This window comes from Microtus oregoni, unplaced genomic scaffold (assembly GCF_018167655.1).
Source record: "Microtus oregoni isolate MIOR12 unplaced genomic scaffold, Mior012 000018F_ref0000195, whole genome shotgun sequence".
NCBI lineage: Eukaryota > Metazoa > Chordata > Mammalia > Rodentia > Cricetidae > Microtus > Microtus oregoni.
The window spans coordinates 34,509,663-34,520,500 of NW_024543077.1; positions in this window are offsets into that span (position 1 = coordinate 34,509,663).

Here is a 10,838-nt window from a genome sequence, read left to right on the forward strand (position 1 = left end):
TAGTTAATATACTCTTATACATATTTTGTATGCGTAATTTATGAGTGTTTCTTAATCCACTTATGAAACCGTGGTCCAACCACAGTAGAGTTATTGGTAAGTAGCTTTTATTGAGGAATCACTGTACAATTCAAGAAAATACATGAATAACTTCAAAGTCTTAAAGAATATGACATGATTTGCCGATATTCACTATTAATTGATATAATATGAACTCAAGTAGTGCTAAAATAGTAAATATGTTAAAATTCTCACCTCATGATTGCAACTTCTCCAGATTTATATTAGTTTCAACTTTTAGAGTTTATGAAAGGTTTTCTTGATATAAATTTTTTTCTTTGAGCTGGATGGTAGTGGCACACGCCTTTAATCCTAGCACTCGGGAGGCAGATCTCTGGGAGTTCGAGGCCAGTCTGGTCTACAAGAGCTAGTTCCAGGACAGGCTCCAAAGCTACAGAGAAACCCTGTCTCGAAAAACCAAAAAAAAAAAAAAAAAAAAAAAATCTCTTTGATTTGTCTAACAACTGAGTGGATATGAATGTAATAAAAGCAGGCATTTAAGTTCTGTTACTATCTGAGCTATATCAAACTTTCTTATTAAGTAAATAATAAAACTATGATAAAAATTGGAATTTCAAAGTGTGGATGTGTTACAAATTGAAAAATAAATAACTACCTGACTTTTTGAGTCTGACCATTATTTCCACAGTCTTACTATAATTTAGTCAATATCTTTTCCTTTCAGATTCTTATATTTTCTTTGTTATTCTCTATCATTTGTTTCTATTTCTATTCTTTTGCTTTCTCGTATAATTGTTGTTTCTTCACATAAATTTCATGAAACTTTGAGATTTCAAAGCAGACTTCAAAAAATACTTCATACACACAATCAATTATTAGTTTTGTTTCTTATTATTCCAATAAAGTGGCCAAACACAAACAATTTAAAATACAAAGGGTGTGTTTTGGTTCAGTCATTGGGTATTTTCCCTTATCAGAGTGAAGAATTTGTGACAATCAGATATTGAGCTATTGACATTTAAATGGCAGGGTAGTGAGTGTTGGTGCTTAGGAACTGTGGAAGCAATGATCCCCAGATTTTCGTGGCTCTTATCACCTCTATTAATTCAATGCAAATAATAGCTAACAAGTGTGTTCAGCTAATCAAATACAGATAGTCCCTTAATTCTAATTCTGTTACATGGACCACTGAGATTTCTCATCACACTTTGCTTATGTAAAATTTGTATCTGATTGGTTTTACTTTAAGGTGAGAATACATTTATAGATATACTTTTTGAGGAATCAAAATCAATTCATTCCATATATGGTCTCCTAATAATTTACTTTCAGTTTGTATCCATTTTAGTACAATAACACCTCTAAAATGTTGTAATCAGCAGTACAAATATGTAGAGCTCTTTATTTAGTACAAAGGAGAAATGAGATCTATATTATAATATGGATCTTTGTTGAAGAGAGGGAGAAAGAATAGAGTCACCCAGGAGGACGGGGTTGTCAGAGGCGAACCACAGAAATTAATTGAATGAAAATTTTTAATTAAGAAAAAACAGTTAACTTTGGCAGTAGAAACATCTATGAAAATGTTTTATTTATTTTATAAGGAATAAGAAAGGAAAGGCCATCATCTTTGTGATGTTTTGTCAATAATACAATTCAAGACAATCCTAAATTCACATCTAGAAAGCATATATGCCTCGCACCACGCCCCCATGTCTGCACTCTGTGCACTGGCACCCAGTTCGTGAGCTTCGGGCAAGGGGGCTGGAGGTTAAAATACACAGACACACACAGACAGAGAGACAGAGACACGGGTCATCCTTGAATTCCCCAAGAATGCCCCCTTTATTGTGTTCAGGGGCAGATTATATAGAGATAGTCACGCCCCAGCCAAACCCACCAGAAACCACTCTTCTGCCATCAGGAACTCCTGAAGGTCTCGTGCTCAGAGCAGCTGTAGGCACTCAGATCAGGGGATTACAAGAAATTCAGGATCTGGGGTCTCACTGCTCCCAACACATATACTGTTTAATTCTCCTAGTAATTGAAATAAAAGTGTCTCAAAGAAAAGACAATATCTAAGGATACATACAGGAAAAGTGATAGTGAACCCATGACAAAATTAACATGTTACAGAATAAATGACAAATTAACATGTTACAGAATAACTCTATAGACAAAATAAACAAGTGAAAAAGCTGGTAAAGTTTCAACAAAATCTGAACCATTTCTTCAGCTCCACTTTATTGTTTTAAAAACTGTATCACATTTTTGTAAATTTCATTACAAGTGTGAGATGAAGATAATGTGTTATTGTACACGGACTGTTATTTTTACTGTAAGTATAAACTTATTTCAAAATAAAATGTTAAAATAATGGGGCTGGTAAAATGTTCAGTGGGCAAAGCGCTTTCTCTGTGAGTATAAGATCCTGAGTACTGAACCACATTTAAAAGTACAGAATCCATTTAAATGCCTGGCATGGCAATACCCATATATACAACCTACTCTGGGAAGGAAGAGTTAGAGACATATCTAAAGGTGTTTACACCGACAATATATTCAAATAATTGAGCTCAAGGTACAATGAGAGACAGTGTCCCAAAAAACAATATAGTGACCAAAAAAGGAAGACACTCAACACTGCCCTCTGGTGTCTCCCTGAATTCTTATGCCTGTCCATATATATTCAAGTACATGTTCATATGTTCAAACAAGTATATTTGCCATATATGTACACATCCACAGATACAATAAATAATATTAGCTATAGTTAGTTTTTACTTTTGGACATGTCTTCATATTTCAGGCTAAAGAATTCATCTTTGGAGTCTTTTCCCTTTCTTCTCCAGCTCTTCCAACTTTTGTAATTTTTATGATCTTGCTTAACTTTTATAGGTAGAGAAATTATAGACTACTAACAGAGTAAGATAGATGCATTTAGCATGTCAAAACTCATTTTAACTATTATATTAAATATAGGAATCAGGAATTGTCACTCTGGTGTAATTTGAATAAAGTTATATTAATACCTTTAAGGATTTGATGGAAATACATTAATTCTCATGTTATAGAATCTTAGTATAGAAATGGATGAGACAATATTAAAATGGGTGAAAATAAAATTTCCTCCCAGTTCTCAAGTAAAATTTTTGTGATCAGTAATCTAATAACTAATCTCTAAAGTCTTGTAGCATATACTTGCTATTGGTATAATACACTAAGATATATTATTAATTCTTAATATTAATACATGTTACCCACATGCAGAAGGCCTCGTTCATTAGCACACAAGCACCATAACTGTCTAGAGTTGTTCTGGGTAAACTGTGGGTGTGGGGGTGGATTGGTAGGGATGGGGGATGAGAACATGAGGGAAGAAAATGGTTCAGTTGGGGGAAGGATGGAGTGAGAAAGCAATGAAAAGAGGTATCTTGATAGGACGAGCCATTATGGGTTTAAGATGAAACCTGGTGCTAGGAAAATTCCCAGGAATCCCCAAAGATGACCCCACCTAAGACTCCTAGCAATAGTAGAGAGGGTGACTGAACTGGTCTTCCCCTGTAATCAGAATGGTGAATGCCCTGTCATTACAGAACCTTCATCCAGTAGCTGATGGAGGCAGATGCAAAGATCCACAGTCAAGAACCAGTCAGAACTCTTGGAGTCCAATCAAAGAGAGGGAGGAGGGATTATATGAAACAATAATTTAAAAAAACAAACAGAACAAATAAATACAATTTCCTTTATGTTCCAAAAGCAAACAAACATAACGAGTTATGTAATCAAATACAAAACTTATTCTGTCATGGAATGTTTATCACCATAAGACTCCTGGGGTTATCTTTGCAAACAAGCTGTCTGTTGTAACAGTCTTTGTTTACGGAAGTATAATCAGATAAAAAGGGAACATGGAAATTCACTGGAATTGGCTAGTGGAAGGCAGTATTTGGATCTGCTTAACTATGCAGCTAATAATATAATCATTAGGGGATAACCTGTAGGTAAATGTTTGTTTAGAATTTAATGATCTTTCACAAGAGCTCGTTTATGTTTTTTTTTTATATTTGTTTATTTTTGTTTTGTTTTAAGCACATGTCAAGCAGGTTCTTCTCCTTCCAATTCTCCCAGTTTCTTTCCTCCCCCAAGATGACTCCTTCTCCCGTTCTCTTCAGAAATGGGCAGGTCTCCTAAGAACATCCATGAACACAGCATAACAAGATACATTAAAGTAGAACAAACCTTCATATCAAGACTCAAAGAGGAACCCCATAGGAGGAAAAGGTTCCCAAGTGCATCCAAAGAATCAGAGACTTTCCATTCCTATTTTTAGGAATCTTTTTTTTATCATATACATTCCTTTTTCTCAATGTTTTCCAGTTCTTTCAACCTACCAAGATAGTCAACTTTATGTTCTTTCTCATTCTTTAACAACAGAAAAACAGAAATAAAAATTAAGAGTAGAAAACACATGGTTTCCTATTCATACTGATCAAATACGCTGGGATATAAATACTGTTCTGGAGTCTAGATTGTCTATCCAGTGTCTCTCCACTGTTGAAAACTAATGTTCCTTCACCAGACAGCTATCAACTGCCAAACAGCTGGCTGACTGAAGTTAGGAATTTATGCACACTTCCTCTTTGTGTGCAGGCATGGGCATGCTGTCCTTCTCTATCAGGTCATGTGTGTAGCAGCCCTTTGGAGCCTGGAGAATGTTGCTTCTTGTGAGGCATCCACCATTCTGACTCTTACATTCTCTTCTGCATAGATGCCTGAACCTTGAGGGGAGGGGTTAGGTGAAGATGTTCCAGTTGGGCTTGAACACTCTAAAGCCTCTTACACTCTGCATATTGCTCATTTGTAGGTGTCATTGTTAACTGTAAAGATCTACTGAAAGAAGATGTTTTTTTGAGGGCTGAGGGAAAATTGTTTTATGTAGATGTATCCAACATGACTGGATTCTGCAATTCTGCATTCTGTTTAGATTCCTAATACAGGGCACGATTTCCCTTTTGTTAGTCGCAGGAAGGCTCCTGTCAGTCACAGGAAATATGGTTATATGATTGATACTAACTGGTATGCAGAAGGTTTTTTTTTTTCTAATTTTCACAAGTAATTAACTGGTCAATGAAGAGAAACAGCAGTGGAAGCTAATCCACTGAAGGGCAACAATATGTCAACCTTCTGGGAATAATTGAAAAAACAGTTCTTATGAGAATGGTTAGGGTCCTTATGGTTGACAGTGAACCTAAAGAGAAAGGCAATAAAGCAAAATGCAAGCCATCATCAATTTAACTGAAGTGTAAAGCTAAACGGCTTCCTCCTAAACATATGAAACTGCTCCCTTCTTAGATAAATACTAATTAAAGTATCGGGATTCATCCCAGAAATTTACTGTAACAGAAGAAAAGCACCAACATGATTGACTTAAAAGATAAGTCTGATAGTTACTGTAGGAAGGAATAATTGGGAAACACTTTCAACTTGATTTATGGAATAGAAATCCCTCAATTAAAGCCTTGGAGAATCTTGACATATCCACTCCCTAATGTTCTGCATTCATATATGCAGTTTGACCCAGTCTGCTGAAGTCCAAAAGCCAGGGAAATACTCCCTTACTTGAGAAACGGTAATAACAGTCACCAAAATTTGCCTGTACTTTCTTTCTTTTTTGATAAAATTACTACATTTTTGGTTATTTCATGTCTTTACTCAAGAGCTAAGAAGGATGCTTTTTGCAGAGACCTGAATAATGCGAAACATTTAGGTATATTAAGTTTCCTAAATCAAAATCTGTAGTTTAAAAGTGGGCTAATTATCATATGTCAGAACTTTCCTTATATAGAGTATTTAAAATTTTGTAAATAACCATTTACATTTACAAGTTCATGGAAGTAGAAAATTAAGTACTTACAATGGTTTGGTATGCGTACAGTTGCTGTTGTGTTTGCTTGTTTTGATATTTTGAATTTGTTAGTGTGAAGGGACTACAATCCATTCAGGCCAAATTCTTTTTTAAATTAAAATTTTTACAATGATATCTAAAGAAATGGAAAACGGAAAGGATAAAGGGAGTGTCTGTTTAGAAAAGGAACAAATATACAAAATTAAAAAAATTAAATCCATGGCACTTGAGTTATGAGTGTGATATTGTGACAGCAGCATTGTTGGAATGACATAAGGCCCTCCACCTCTCAGCAGCTGAAGCCTGCATACCTTGATGAACAAGCCTTTCCAGGCAGTGGTAGGTAGAAAAAACAGAATTTCTCAGTAACATAAAAATGAACTGTCAAGGCTTCTCATGAGAAATGCAAGAAATTATGTCAAAAGAACTAAAATGAGTTACCATATAGAAGAATAAACTATAATAAACAAGCAAACAAACAGAAAATCTCAACATATCTCTTATTGCTATCAGAAACATGAGGTATATTAATTTGATGAATCAAGCTGCTTTTAAACAGTAATTTTGCAGACTGCATTTTCTTGATTTTCATGCTAAGAAGCAAATACTAGTGTATGGATTTCAATTCAGTATTTTGTTTCATTATACAAGCTAAATATATGTATAGATATATTTATAATTTTTTATAAATTAATATACTCACTTTATTATACAGATGAAAATTTATGAACACTAATCAATCTAAATAATAGAAAGTTTTTATTCTTATATTCGAGTATGCTGCTTTACAGATTATTTTATATTCATTAGATATGCAATTTCAATGTGAAGATACCTACAGCATTGTCTCTTGCTGACCCTACTTATTAAAACAATAAAAAATTAAAACATATTTTCTCAATGCTTCAATATTAAATGTAAGTAAAAAATTTATAGTTATAGCTGGAAACAGATGCTCAACATATGCCTCTGACTTGGATATAATTTTTATCATTATCAATTAAGAACTTACAGGCTGAGTGTAATAGGTACAGGAAGGAGCACGTTAGAAGCCATGAATCTTAAAATGTGGCAAAAACAACAAGGGGAGATTAAAATTGTGATGTAGGTGACATGTTCGCTTGGCATTTTAATGTTGACAAAATATGTTAAGTGATTATGTCAATATTATTAAAACATAATTCATGCTTTTCTAGATTGTTTCTAACTTAATTTTTGAGAACTCTAACTTTAATTTGTAGCCAAATCTCAATAGTCATTGTGCCTATATGATTATATATATACATATATATATGTATATATATATATATATATATATATATATATATAGAGAGAGAGAGAGAGAGAGAGAGAGAGAGAGACAGATAACAGACACACACACACAAATGCACACACAAGCATTCTTCACCTATTCAATATATACAAGGAAAAATTGTAGTAAAGATAAGACTGGCTAAAACATTTTCATTATAGTTATGAAACTGTGGTTAGATGTCCCCAGAGGAATACAGAATAGAGGATATTTGGAAAGACCAGTTCATCACATGGAAGATACTTGTATTAATTACTATAATAAATATTCATCTATAAACAATTATACCATAATTCCCATAATTCTTATGTTCAATTTAAAGTAATGAAATATTATATTAAAATTTGCATCATTAAAAACTTTATCGCATAAATAATCAGTGTTTTCCTTCAAAGTTTTTCAGTTCTTAATTGCTGTCATGAATGCTTAATGAAAGTTGATCCTGTACTTCTGGTAATTTGTTCTGTAGGGTTAGCACCAGATGTTAGACAGGGAAATAGTGAGTAAAGTTTTGATCTAGTAAAATTTTGCTTGAGAAAAAAGTTTTCATAGACATAAATACAAAACCTAGAAAAAAAGATGTAGTCATTTTTGACAGTTCTTTATTTACTAAAATACATGTTGAGATCACTTTCAAGTGGCTAATATGAAGAAATCCATTTGTGAAGTCCCGAAGGACAGTCAAATTTAACATAGGAGTTTGGCCCCTGTGTTTTCAGGCAAGATGAATTTGAAATGGGTTCTTAATATAGTCACCCAAAGCTTCATGAAATGTGGCCACATGAAAATGAAAGAATTCCACTTGCAAAGTTCTAGAAGTAGTCAAACCAAGCAGATATATACAGATGATGTTGACTCTGAGATTCACAAGGAGACAGGGTTTACAGAACTGAAGAAATTTTGTAAGTTCAGCTTTATTAGCTTGAGGTGGCAATTAGATTGCTGAAGATAAAATAAATCCAAGGAATGTAGATGTTTTTATCTGTAGACTAACCCTCTTTCAGAAAAGACTTTTTTCTTTGAAAAGAACTCATTGGAAAATTCCATTGCTGTAATCAGTAGTTCTATTAAATAGTCATTATCTGACTCCCAGTAGCTACAGTAAGATGAGAGGTATAATGATACAAATGAAATCTTGAGAGACAGTTTTCAAGACACAGCTCAACAATTAATTATTCTCACAGAGAACTTAAGGTGTTCACCAAAGCAATCTAATAAACAACTAAGACATGTAAGATATACATCTTAAAAACAAAGGTATAATCCAAACAATATTTTAATAATACAGTATAAAAGGGTATAAGCCAAACAATACTTTACTAGTACAGAATAGAAAGCTCAGACTTTTAATCAAACAGTATTCCCTTCTTATAACACAGAAAACTTATTGCTTTAGTCTCCATTGCCTTGACAAAAGGAATTCATTAAAGGAATATGGTTGTGATTTAATTACTTGAAATATAGATATTACAGTTATGAATTGAAATTAAAATGTAGATAACTCAATAGAGGTTAGTATTCTTTGTTTTTTTTTAAATTTGAAAGAGATGAATAGGACATGGTTTAAAGAAAGGGTGAAGGATCTCCCCAAATATTAACTTTCACTAATACATAATATATACTTTCACTAATACAAACAATTAGAGGAACCTAGGTGAATGCAATGTTTCATCCATTGGCTAGAGATGGAGCTTCATGAATAGTTGTGTAAAATGGCCTTAGAATTTAAACTGACAAACACAAAACTATATCTGAAACTAATTGGAGAAAGTGTCTTGTTATGTGTTAAACAAATCTCAGAATCAATAGTCAGAAAAGTATGAAAAGAAGAAATTAAAGTGCTACATTGTGTATGTAAAATGCATGTTTATCAAAATGATTTGGAAAACCTTAATCCATATTTCAATATTTCATGATTTTGACCAAAATTCTGAATTTTACTATCTCTTTGAGAATTAAAAAAAATGTGTTCTGTGATTTACTCATATACATACATTACATACATATCTCCCATACTCTTCCCAGATACACCCTTCTTCTTCATCCATCCAACACTTTTCAACTTATTTCTAGATCTAGGTGTTGACAAACTATAACTTTGTACCACCAGATAATAGCACAAAAGAAAACCAGGGGTCAATTCTCTTCATCTGCCATCAGAGAAAATATTCCTTATTTCTTGAGTTAGGGTAAAATTGAATCAGAAAGTCTATGCAAGATATTAAATGAGTGACTAACACAGAGAGTGTATATAATAAATATTGTATTTATATCATATTTATGCTTATTTTTAAGGATCATATTACTATTCATTTGGCAATCGTTAACTTGACAGACATTCTATTGGCCTCCAGTAAGGTAGTTCCAGGTCAGATTCAGCAAGGCTAGAAGCAATTTGTAAAAGAAAATATAAAAGGCGCTTTACTGAGTCTTTTTCAGTCTTTTGGAAAGGAGACATGATGGAGGAGAAATATGCCTCCATAAAACTTATTCCCAGAAGGAGAGGATGGCAAGGTTGCACCTGAGTCAGCAGGAAGGCTTCTCTAAAATGTCAGAGAAGCAGTCACACAAAGAAAAAAATAAAAGCCACATCGCATCAGGCAGCCTGTGATTATTACTGAAGCAATCTTCAAACTCTCCAAAAGGTACTCTGTGCACTTGTCCACAAATATCCTCTGTCTGTCTAATCTATCTGGTTATCTCAGTACAGACAGGGACTGAATAAGTGACTGCTTCATGAAGTGAATGAATTCACTAAAAAGAAAATCAATATGCACATGAGTAGAAAACACAGAACAAAGCATTCCTTGACTCTATGCAGTCTGAACATTAATGAATTTTTATTTCCTTTTCATTCTGGAAAAGCAAAAATTGTTTTTTAAGATTAATATTTTAAATTTTTTCTTCGTAAAATTTATACAAATATACGTGAGTGAAACAATCCCCACTCTCAAACTACTCAGGTCACATGAGTATATTACAACTTGATGTTTTTATTTTTAATTATTAATAATATTCAAAAATTAATTAATATAAAATTATTCAATAAATGCATTTGTTAATATTTCTATTGCTGTGATAAAACATCATGACCAAAAGAAACTATGGGAAGAAAACATTTATTATTATTTTCATTACCAGGTAGTGATCCATATCTGAAGGTAATCAAAGTAGGAACATGGATGTAATGAGTCTTATGGTCTCCTGCCAGCCAGCTCCCAAAGAATGGCACAGAGACTTCTTATTAATTGTGAAAACGTGGCCAATAGCTTAGGCTCGTTGATAACTAGCTCTTATAACTTAGATTAATGCATGCTTTTATTAATCTATGTTCTACCATGTGACTTTTAACTCTGTCTCATTCTGTGTGCCCCACATGTTCTGTATCTGGCTGGTTTCTCTGCCTCTTTTCTTCCCAGAGTCCTCTCTGTGTCTGGAAATCCTGTCTGTAACTGTTACCTAGCAACTTAGTTCTTTATTAAACCAATCACAGCCATGTATCATCACACAGTATACAAATATCCCACACCACTTGGATACAGGAACTGATGCAGAGGCCACGGAGGAGGGCTGTTTACAGGCTTGCTCCTCATGGGA